General features: G+C 35.9%; 1 pseudogene; it reads left to right on the top strand.

Moving 5' to 3' along the window:
- The first annotated feature begins 1,480 nt into the window (after positions 1-1,480).
- Positions 1,481-11,646, top strand: LOC107745819 (uridine-cytidine kinase-like 1; annotated as a pseudogene).
- The last annotated feature ends 573 nt before the right edge of the window (positions 11,647-12,219 follow it).

Raw genomic sequence — 12,219 nt, 5'->3', positions numbered from 1 at the left:
TGAAAAAGAAGAGTGGGCCGAAACTACATTTCCCATAATTCATATTGTGAGGTATTAACAGCTGAGAGTGTAGCTTCATGGCAAGTCGAATATGAGCGGAGAGTTATGTGTGAGATGTGATTTTGCCAAGTAAGACATGTTCCTGGATCAACATCTTTTGTTGATCCTGGATCAACATTACTGTCCAAAATTACAGATTTAACCCAATCCCTACCCCTAAACCTAACCTTACCCATAATTTATTCCTAAAATCAGAGGGAAACGACAGCTGATTAACAAGGGTGTAGAAGCACCTAATCCTGATTGTAAGTCTAAAACTGACATTTCCTGAAAAGTTATCTCTCAATTCTGATTGGTTGATTGGAATGATGTTCCAGGATCAACAAGGATGTTGATCCAGGAACATGTTGTACTTGGTGAAATCACGCTCACCCTGTGGTCCACCCATTCTACAAACATAGGCTATAGCCTAGATAAATGATAGGGGAAAGCGTCAATGCGTTTTGACGTAGGTGCACCTCTGACGTTAGACTACTATCTGTTGACCCACATCGAGCCAATTAATAATCATTTTTGGCATGTTATGGAACGGTTATTCATACTGTGGAATGCAACGTTTCATCTTTCTGATGATGAAAAAAAAAATCATAATAGGAACGTAAATCATAGTTAACCTCCTTCCTTGTTCCCTCCTACCCCAGTTTCAGCAGCGCTAATGATAATATTATTATAATGAACTATAGACTGAGGTCTCCCTCCTGACGCTACATGTGTTCCCATTAGTGCACCATGGAGAGATCACATCCTAACTGATCACTAACCGAGATTTGACCTTTGAGATGTCTATTTAATAGACTCGTGCATCAAAATATATTGTGGTGTATGTAATAATTCTTTACAATACCAGGTCCTATGACCGATATTTTAATTGACCATACACATTCTTTTTGTAAAATATACATGAATATATAGTTATATTTTGCTTTTATAGAGTTTCATAGTGGTGTCTGGCAGGTGGCCAGCTCAGAGATTTTTTCTTTCTCTTTCTTAATCTCTCTCTCAAAATGAAAGCAAGTCACAAATAATATCTCTTTAGTTTCTCCTTGACCTAAACAAGAATAGTTTTTTTAATAGCCAAAAGCGACTGTAGATTATGACTTGTTGCTTGCATTTAGTAGTATTAGGGAGAGTACGCTCTTTTTCTAGAGCATTTGAACCAAAAATTTGGATATGCCCCTGTGTGCAAGATGATATATTTTGGGTAATTTTTCAGACAGAAATATGAATACTTGAAAAAAAATTTAATTGGTCAACTTTTAGTATAACACAGGGGTTTCCAAATGTTTTTTTTTTTTGTCAGTCAACCCCCTTTGATATAAATATTTATTTGAAGTACCCTGTGAGATTTTAGGTTAAATATTTCAATAATTTAACAATACATTTGCAAGTTCACATTTCTCTGATGTTGATTAATGGTCACATGACATGTAAGTAAAATGAAATATTTTATGTTTTTTATTAAATGGTTTATTTTGATCGTTTTTATTTTAAAATGTATTTTGCATTATTATTATTTAATTATTAGCTTTTCATCAACTCACAAACCCCATGCGGTTCCCTCTTGAAACCCAGCGTTTATGAACCCCAGTTTGGAAACACTAGCATAGCAAAAAAGTAGAGGAGATTGTGTCTCACACTGTAAATAAGATTTCAAATTCTTCCAAGAACAAATTATCTGATTTTTGCTATCCATTGGGTTTTGGATCTGTATTTTTTTAATTACAACTTTATTTCTACTAAGGAATTTTAAGAGAAACATCTGATACAAAATTGACTCTTAAATGAAACCTAACTGAGAACTCTGAGCAGTTAAGCTTTCCAGGCTCTCTGTGTCTCTTGGTTCTATTAATACTTTCCATCCATGTCACCTGTAGAGCTGATCCTCTTATTCGATCAACCCCACACACTGCGAGCGAGTATCCAGACACAAAGAAAAGACGTTTTTTTATTTATTAAAAGGTTTCTTGAATACATTACTCAGTGGTCATGCAGCTAACGTTCTAACTTCAAGGTTTACTCTGATAAAACAAAGGCAGATCCCAGTGTTAAATCTGCAGATCTAGTGCTTTCTTAGAGCAGGTGTGTGTTTTTCCCAGTGCGTTCAGCGTGGTATGATGTCCGCACTCTCCGTGACCCAGGCTTTGTGCTTCAGCTGTGATTATTAGCTGGTTTATCTGTGTTGTGCTGTTTGAGCTTCAATGAGAATGTGATCTTTATTGCTCATATGGAAGACAGCCATCAGACTATTTTAGCTGATATGAGCACGCTGCCCGGATACACAGGGGCTAGAATATCAGAGATGGTCCTCACTGCAGAACACAAGATCCAGGGGGCGAGGTTGGATCCAGATCCAACTCCTCCCACCTTACATATACCTAAACCTACCCGTCTCCACCCCCTGATCCCTAAACCCACCCATCTCCACCCCCTAGATGTGGATCCAACCCCGCCCCCTGGATCTTTTTTCTGCAGTGAGGGGCTACTGGGAATATCAGGCTGCTGGGCACTCCGTACAGATGGAGGGTAAGTTATTAAATGGACTGTTTAGTATTTAAAAGGTTAATTAAATGCCGTTTTGTCCACTCATTTGAGTGACATATGCAATTAAAGAGTAGATCATCAACATGGTTTAGAATGCTGCAGCTGCTGTTTCCTCTAACTTTTTCATTGAAAAGAGTGTATCTGGTTTATAGTCTAGATTTTGAGTCAACTCTTTTTTTATTTCAGGGCCTTATACGTTTTTAAGACATTATATTTTTTGGCTATTACATTACCATAATTTTAGCAGCACCTTTCTCTTTTGCTGTGCGTTGTTGAGCTGTTTTGAATGTGCTGTGACTGGTGGCCTGATTTAGTCACTCACTCTTGTTGTTGATACAAAGAGTGAGAGAGACAGGTTGTTAATGACACTGACATGATGCAGGTGGAAAGATCTCTTGCTGCTGTTTTCAACCTGTTAAATTAGTTCTGTTAGATTTTTATGACTGAAAGGTTGTTTGTTTTAGTTTTAGGTCGAATCAGTTGATTGACAATCTTATGACATATTGTACAACAAGATAGTTTAGACATTAATTCACACACGCACCCACCATTGTTGTTTTAGTAACATTTACTGTATATAGTATTTCTACATTTTTCAGTACTTTTTAAAAATTTAATTATTAAAGTTTTAGTGATATGCTTTGTCTTTTATGTGCTTTTGTTTTTATATTTAGCTGGTTTCTGTTTTTATATTTAGCTTTCATTTATTTTCATTTTGGTTTTAGTTTTATTAATTTTACTTAAACCAAAACTTATTTTATTTGTTTTGCATGAAACATTATGAAATAAAAAAAAGTAAAATGTGTAATTTATGTAGCTCTAGTGGCACCAAAAAGAATAGCAAAAATAACTGTTGTCAATAAGGTTTCCCGAACACTCCACCTGTATCCCATTGGTTGGACATACAGATCACCCCACCCCAAACGCACCCCATTGGTTCAGCTGCTGTTGCTATGTTGGGCTGGTCAGACAGAGAAATGTTTTGATAGAAGCACAGAGAAAGTGTGTTCACACTTTTTGGGAAAAATCAACCTACGAATGTCCTGGTAGCGCTTTACAATAAGGTACCATTAGGTAATGTTAACTAACTAACAATGAGTAATACATTTAGCTCAGGTCCATTAAATAATATTAACAGATACAACATTTGATTTTAATAATGTATTAATAATGACTGAAATTTAAATGAACCAAGATTACTAAAAACCAAAACTAAGATCAAAATAATTCTCTTTTTTTGGTCCAATGGAAGTGGTGAAGACTCTTTGGACAGACTCCTCCCTGCAGTCAGCACCTCTCGCAGGAAAAGCAGCACTCTGGGTAAAACAGAACCTCCACTGCTCCGCACACAGCCGGCAGACCGCCATGGTACAATGAACATGGAGCCCAGTTTAAAGAGGCCTTTGTTATTGGTACGAGTAGACAAAAACAGAAAAATACCAATGACTTCTAGTGATCATTCAAACAAGATGCTTTCAATACTGGCTTAGTTTGTTGCATATTAAGTTTTATTGTAGATTTGAGCTTAACTAAATGTTACTAAATCTGAATGTTTGAATGAAGTAATCATGTTATTACAGGTCTGTGTGGTGGCAGTGCCTCTGGAAAAACTACTGTAGCCAATAAAATCATTGAAGCTTTGGATGTTCCTTGGGTGGTTTTGCTGTCTATGGACTCATTTTATAAGGTGAGATATTTGTGAGGATTTGTGTTTGTCGACTGTGAGATCTGAAAGAGTGATTGGTCCACCATGTGAAGTTAATCTTCTAAGTCGAGTGCTTCTGAAAGTCTTTGTAATCCCTCTCCTTCCTTCTTCATCGCTGTGAATCAGAAACATAACCACACAAACACACTGCAGTCAAAATGACACTCAGTTCTGCATGTCACATTTGATCTGCACATATAACATCAAAAAGATTTGTTTGTTCATTGTTCAGCAAGGCTGTATCCAATGTCAAATGAAGTCACACTTCTTTTTTATTATCTAGCATTTGAGCAAAGTGATGAAGTGATAGTTTGCTAAAAAAAAATTCTAATCATCATTTACTCAAGATTATCCGTGAATTATGACTTCTAAAACGTCACAGAAAACTATCATATGGCTTTAGATAACTTAAAATATCAATAAAAGACTAATAAAAGAAAAAAGAATAATGATTTCATACTGTATGGTTTTGAGTCACTGCAAAGAACCTAAGACTCATCCGTTCAGGATTCGGATTAAACTGGTTGTGCTGTATGTTTTTAATTCACTAACCGGCTCCTCGGAGACATTCGTTCTCGAATCAGACTACACTGGTCTTGTTGTATGTTTTATTTCACTTTTGTGTTCCTCAGAAAAAAAAACAACAACAACAAGGTAAGGCTTTAATACAACATGAGTAAATTACAGAATTTTCATATTTGGACGAACTATGACTTTTTATTTTATTTTAATTTTATGTAGCCTCTGACATGTTTTCACAAATACTCACATATTAATAACAGCCTCAGATGCCATGGTGTATGTGATCAGAATAAAATAGTATCCCTTGCGTTGCTGTTAAAGCACATATGGTGATAGGGCAGGATTGTGATCTTTCTGGTGTCTGTGTCGCCCCACCAGTGATCAAACATGCAACCTTTATGTTACCCATCTGCAGGTCCTGACTCCAGAGGAACAAGCTCTGGCTGCCAGCAATGACTATAACTTTGACCATCCAGGAGCTTTTGACTTTGAGCTGCTTGTGACCACGCTGCGGAAACTTAAACAGGGGAAAAGTGTAAAGATCCCAGTCTATGACTTCACTACACATGGATGCCAGAAAGACTGGGTGAGTGTATGTGGCAGATGTTTCACATACTTTCCAGAAGTATATTAAAAATATATGCACCAGATACAGTCATAATTTATAATAGTGGCATGGAAAAGATTTCAGTTTGTTTGATGGTCTTTGGTTTTTCATTTCATACTCTTCAAGAAAAATGTCTATGGTGCTAGCGTCATTATCTTTGAAGGCATCTTGTCCTTTGCAGACAAAGAGCTCTTGCAGGTATGATGAAATGTTGCGGTTTCTGAATGTTTCGTAAATACTGATAAAAATTCAAAGCAAAGTAAGTGATAAAAATGTTTTGGTGATGAAGTAAGGGAGATGTTGAGGGACCATTTATCACAAATTCATCTTAAAGGGATCACATGAAATCCAAATTTGACTTTTGTGGCTTTTAGTCCATATCGAATAGAACAGGAATAGGACCTATATGCTAATGTGCTCCTAAAAGTTGACAAAATTAACATTTTGCATGTAAATGCATTTAAAATGTACACATTTTCTATTTTGTTTATATTGATTACTAAAGTAATTGCACATATTGATTACTTACATTTTGATCTTGGTCTGAGTGTAAAAATATCTGTCACTATATCCTTCAACTGAAAGCATAATATTTCTTCAGTCTTAAACTTTCTGTTGGTAAGTCATCTCTCTCTCTCTCTCTCTTTTTTTTTTTTTTCTTTTCTTTCTTTTTTTTGTTTGTTTTGCAGTTGATGGACATGAAGATTTTTGTAGATACAGATTCATATATCCGGCTGGTACGGCAGCTGAGGAGGGACATCACAGAGAGAGGACGGGACATTGAGGGTGTCATTAAACAATACAATAAATTTGTAAAACCAGCCTTTGAGCAGTATATCGAACCCACCATGAGACTTGCAGACATTGTAGTTCCACGTGGTGAGTTCAGCATATATGCATTTCTGCAGTGAATAATTGCAGTTAGCAGATGTTACATTTATTAATTTCTATCCTTCACACACAGGTGGAGGCAACATGGTGGCCATTGACCTGATTGTTCAGCATGTTCACAGCCAGCTAGGTGAGTGAAAAAGGGAATTACGGTAGTGTCCTGTGAACTAATCTTGTCCATTCTTCCAGCCCAGGAGAAGTTATGCACCTATTTTTGTGGTCACATTGGTAGTCCACCCTAGACAAGATATGTAAAAAAAAAAAAAAAAAACTTTTTAACAACTTAGTTCATTATGTAAACCTGAAATGTTTTAGTGTACTTGTGCAGGTTTCCCCAGTTTCATTTTTAAAATCGAAGGGGCATGTGGCATCAGGGTTGCCAGATCTCCAAAGCAAAACTAGCACAGTGACTAGTTAAAAATAGCCCAATAGCCCTATCCCAAAATGTAAAACTCAAATATGCCATTCCCTTACCTAAAATACATATTTTATAGTCACTGCTACACAATTTCAACTTAAAAATCACTGGGTAGTAGTAAGCATAAACACAGTCTGTTTTCATAAAGGAGCTCACAGTGCCCTGCTTGACAAAACTCATTTAGCACTTTATCATTGGTAGAATATACAATGGGTAAAATAATACAATATAAGCATTCCAGTCAAGTACCATTTCTGCAGTGTTGAACAGTGTTTTGTTGACGAATCATTTTCGTCAACGACATTTTTTCACAGACGAAAACGAGACGATAACGAAATAAAAACTTGTTTTGAATGACAAAAACTAGACGAAAATCTATTGACATTTTCGTCAACAACTAAAAACGAGACGAAAATGTTAGGGAGGAACATCCAGTCAGAATAAATATCAATTCGGTCCGGTTTTCTGCGTGCACACAGTAGCCTAATTAGTTGCTGTTGTCTGTGTCATTGATGTTAAACAAGCAACAAAAGAAAGAGAGAAAATCACTCACTGCTCTAGACTGAATGACTTTAGTAACCCTAATAAGGATTAATCTAATTTTATTTACATGTCTGCTTGAAAGAATGAAAAATGTGGTAAGTCGTTATGAAGAATGAATATTATATAACCATTGGTATTTCATTGAAAGGAGGACTATGTTCTTGTTTCTTTATGAGAAGTGGTTTTATTTAATTTTAATATAAAGGCAAGTTGTGTGTCACAGCAGTTAAATATGTGTCTATATTGCATTATAAAACCTTAATATCAAACTTATATAATGAGTTTGGAAATTTTTGAGAAATGCTTAATAAATGCATTACACTAACTAAACCCATTCGATTTTAGCTGACTAAATCTACTGTAGATTTAGTCGACTAAAATCGTATATTTAGTCGACTACAACTATTCAGATGACTAAAATATGACTAAAACTAAATGCCATTTTAGTCAAAAGACTATGACTAAGACTAAATCAAAATTTGCTGTCAAAATTAACACTGATGTTGAATAGACTTCAGCTTCCTTCATATTTTTACACACTACACATTGAAACGGCGCCCTCTGCCTGTGAATTTAGGGAAAATGTGAGTAAACAGTTGTCCTTGTGGCACTTACTCAAGACAGATCATTTCTCTCACACTCTCAGCCTGCTCACTCTTTCTCTTTCACTGGTTTTCACTGATCTTTCAACTCTGTTCTGTTGCATGCATTCTCTCGGCAGCGTGAGATTAGTGTCAGATAATTAGCCTCTTTCTCACACACACCCTCATACATAAACACAAATTTACGCTCTATGAAGATATGTACTTTTTAAAAAATATAAAAATATTCTCTGGAGTAAAAAGTGTGACAACTAGCCTTGGCCAACTATACATAGAGTTGGGCTAGTTGTGTATGTTTGTGTATTTATTTATACAGAACTATAACCCATGATTATGTTTTCAAATGAAGAAAAACTGCCCACATAGATCCTTTAGTGACAGTGTTAGAAATGTCATGGACTGGTGTACAAGTGGCTTTCATTTGTATTTGAGTCATCTTTTTCTCTTTGACAGTGCTGATTTGCTTTATGTCTCTTCTCTTTCATATGCACGCACACACAGGGCGCTCCTGGCCACGGCCCATCAGTCCCAGCCGCTTCCTCAGACTCTCAGTGTGTTGGAAAGCACACCACAGGTCCGCGGTCTCCACACCATCATTAGGTGAGTGTCATATGAATCAGTTCTACGAAACACATCAAAAGAAATTCTACTTTTAAATGTTAATGTTTGTTGTTGAAATGTGTTTTGGAATCCATTCATCTGTTCCGGCTGCCATTCAGAATTCCTCACATGTGTGAATCAGGCTAATGACTCACTGGCCTGCTTTTACCCTCTCTTATGTACTCCTCCTCAATTTTTCTGTTTGTTTTTAGGAACAAAGACACTAGCTGTGACGAGTTCATCTTCTACTCAAAGAGACTGGTGCGGTTGCTTATTGAACATGCACTGTCTTTCTTGCCCTCCAAGGTGTGTGGGTGTTTTTTTTTGTGTGTGTGTGTGTATGTGTGCCACTCAGTGTTTTTTTGCCAAAGTTTGTTATTATTGTGCGATCAAAGCTGAATCTGTGATTTAAATTACAACTAAGGCTTGATTTATTGGGATTTATTTTTATTGGAATTAATTGCATGACCTTCATGTCAGTTAATTAATCTAATTAATTGCTAATAACAAATATCAATAAAACATTTAATTGAATCAAGTGTATATGCCAGTTAATTAATCAAATGAGTAACAATTAGTCACACATATCAATATAAATGTCATTTTAATTAATTACATGATATGGCAGTTAATTAATCTAATTAATTTCTAATAATCACATATATATCAACAAAAATTTGAACTGAACTAATTATACAGTATATGCCTGTTGATTAATCAAATGAATAGCAGTTAGTCACACTACAATATTTAACTACAATTTTTATTTGAATTAAGTATGTGATATGCCAGTTAATTAATCAAACTAACTGCAATGAATAACACTTATATTGTAAAATTTAATGGAATTAATTACATTAAATGCCATCTAATTAATCAGCATACAAGTCAGTTGGCACGAATAATTGTTAAAAAAGTGATTCACTTTATTTTTAATTTTTTATAATTAATCATACTAAATTTGCCTGTTAATTTGAAAGTACTTTTTAAATAAATATTATAAATATATGGTTTTCGTTAAGTATTAATGTTAATATGACTGCCCTAATATAAATATTTTGGTGACCTTTTGTCCTCTCTCTTAATAAATACAGAGCAAAATATTTTCTTCTCAGCAGTACTGTGTGTATCATCACATAAATATCTGTTCTTTTTACAGGCCTGTTTCATCCAGACACCGCAAGGCCAAGTGTATGAGGGCCGCAGATTTAGTGGGAAAGGGGTACATTTGTGCGTCTGTTCATTTGAACATTCATTTCCACAATTAGGAGTATTTTTCATAAAATTTTTGTTTGAAATCATATTGGTTTTGAAGCAGCACTTGTCCTCCTGTCTCCTAGATCACAGGTGTGTCCATTCTTCGGGCCGGTGAGACCATGGAACCTGCTCTGAGAGCTGTGTGCAAAGACGTCCGTACTGGCAAGATTCTGATCCAGACTAATCTGGAATCAGGAGAACCAGAGGTAAAACAGGCTTCAAATCACTGCACACAATATCAGTAACAGACTGAAAATACAATGAAGCCTGTCTTTCTTGTCTTATGTACTATAAGAAAGATCTTACTAATAAATTCCAGTCTGACTAATTCTAGCAACTTTCTAGAAAAAATATATTTTTTTAGAAAAAAATGTATGGCCTTGTATTGTATTTTAAATAAAATGTATTTATTTTCTCGGCTCTTAGCAAACCCTTTATGTCAATTTTGCCTGTTGGTCTCTGTCTCCATGGTAACAGAGATCTCCTGACTCCTCAGTTTCATTTAGCTGCACTACCTGCGACTGCCCAGAGACATCAGTGAGGACCATGTGATATTGATGGACAGCACCATTTCCACAGGAGCGGCAGCCATGATGGCAGTGAGGGTGTTGCTGGTATGTGGCTATCGACCTCATTCCTTGCTAAATGTAAAAACAAACAGTGCAAACCCTGGATGGCTGTACAGTCCACGCACTTTTACACAAAATGTATTTGACTCTCTTCTCTGGGAATAAAGTAAATAGGTGCCACAATTCATTGTGAAAATTATACAATGGCTTTAATTTGTTGAATGTTAGTGTGTGTGTGTGTGTGTATATACAGGACCATGATGTCCAGGAAGACAAGATTGTGTTGGTGTCTCTGCTGATGGCAGAGTTGGGTGTTCACTCAGTGGCTTACGCCTTTCCTCATGTCAAAATCATCACCACTGCTGTGGTCAAGAGCCTAGATGACCTCTTTCATGTCATTCCAGGCATAGGTGAGTTTTCCTGACATAGATACACTACCATTCAAAAGTTTGTGGCCAGTAAGCTTTTTTAAATAAAGAAATTAATACTTTTATTCAGCAAGGATGTATTAAATTGCTCAAAAGTGGCAATAAAGACATTTACAATTTATTGTAAATTTCAAATAAACTATGTTCTTTTGAACTTCTGTTCATCAAAGAATTCTGAAAAAGTGTATACCTGTTTCCACAAAAATATTAAGCAGCATAACTGTTTTCAAAATTCATAATAAAAAATGTTTATTGAGCAGCAAATTAGTTATCAGAATAATTTCAGAAGGATCACATGACAGCACTGACACTAACAGATTTGTTATAATAATAATAATTTGTAATAATATTTCACAATTGCTGTTGTACTGTGTTTTTGATCAAATAAATGCAGCATGTGTGAGCATAAGAGACGTCTTTCAAAAACATTCAGTAAAACTTTACAGTAAGGTTCCATTATTTAACTTTATTTGTTAAAACAAACTAACAATGAAAAATACTTCTGTAGCCTTTATTAACCTCAGTTAATATTATTTTCAGCATTTACTTATACATTATTAAAAGTTACATCTGTTAATATTTAATGAACTAATATATTTATATATGTACTAATATATTTTAATATAACAGTTGAATTTTATTAACTAATGTTAACAAAGATTAATAAATACTGTATTCAAATGTATTGCTCATTGTTAATGCATTAACTAATGTCAAATAATGGGACCTTATTGAAAAGTGTTACCAAAAATTCTTACTGACCCAGATTCTTAAAGAGTAGTGTATCTAAATATAATAAAGAAAAAACTAAACTATGTACTGAAATATTGTGGCTGTATATTTGCTGTCCTTGAAGGGGACTTTGGTGACCGTTACTTTGGGACAGATGGTGCTTCATCGTGAAGAAGAAGAAGAAGTGACGTGACATGTGGCCAAGTATGGTGACCCATACTCGGAATTAGTGCTCTGCATTTAACCCATCCAAAGTGCACACACACAGCAGTGAACACACACACCGTGAACACACACCCGGAGCAGTGGGCAGCCATTTATGCTGCGGCGCCTGGGGAGCAGTTGGGGGTTCGGTGCCTTGCTCAAGGGCACCTCAGTCGTGGTATTGAAGGTGGGAGAGAGCGCTGTACATTCACTCCCCCCACCTACAATCCCTGCTGGTACGAGACTCGAACCCGCAACTTTTGGGTTACGAGTCCGAGTCCGACTCTCTAACCATTAGGCCACGACTTCCCCCAGCGCTTAAGGTCAAACCTCACTATGGGCTCGTCCGGGAATGATGAAGAACATCAAAAACCACATAGCTGCTCATCAGTTTTGACACTTTGTTCAAGCAATTCAAGCAGTTGTGACTAGCGAGGATCAACACTTACTGTAATTTTATAAAACCAACCAGGAACAAAAATAGATTTGCAAGCACACTCATGAGGCGCAGTATTTTGTAGCACTTCATTTTATGACCGT

This window comes from Sinocyclocheilus rhinocerous, unplaced genomic scaffold (assembly GCF_001515625.1).
Source record: "Sinocyclocheilus rhinocerous isolate Xijiao unplaced genomic scaffold, SAMN03320098_v1.1 scaffold558, whole genome shotgun sequence".
Classification (NCBI taxonomy): Eukaryota; Metazoa; Chordata; class Actinopteri; order Cypriniformes; family Cyprinidae; genus Sinocyclocheilus; species Sinocyclocheilus rhinocerous.
The sequence above is the reverse complement of the archived record's forward strand: the minus strand, read 5'-3'. Positions and strand labels throughout refer to the sequence as shown.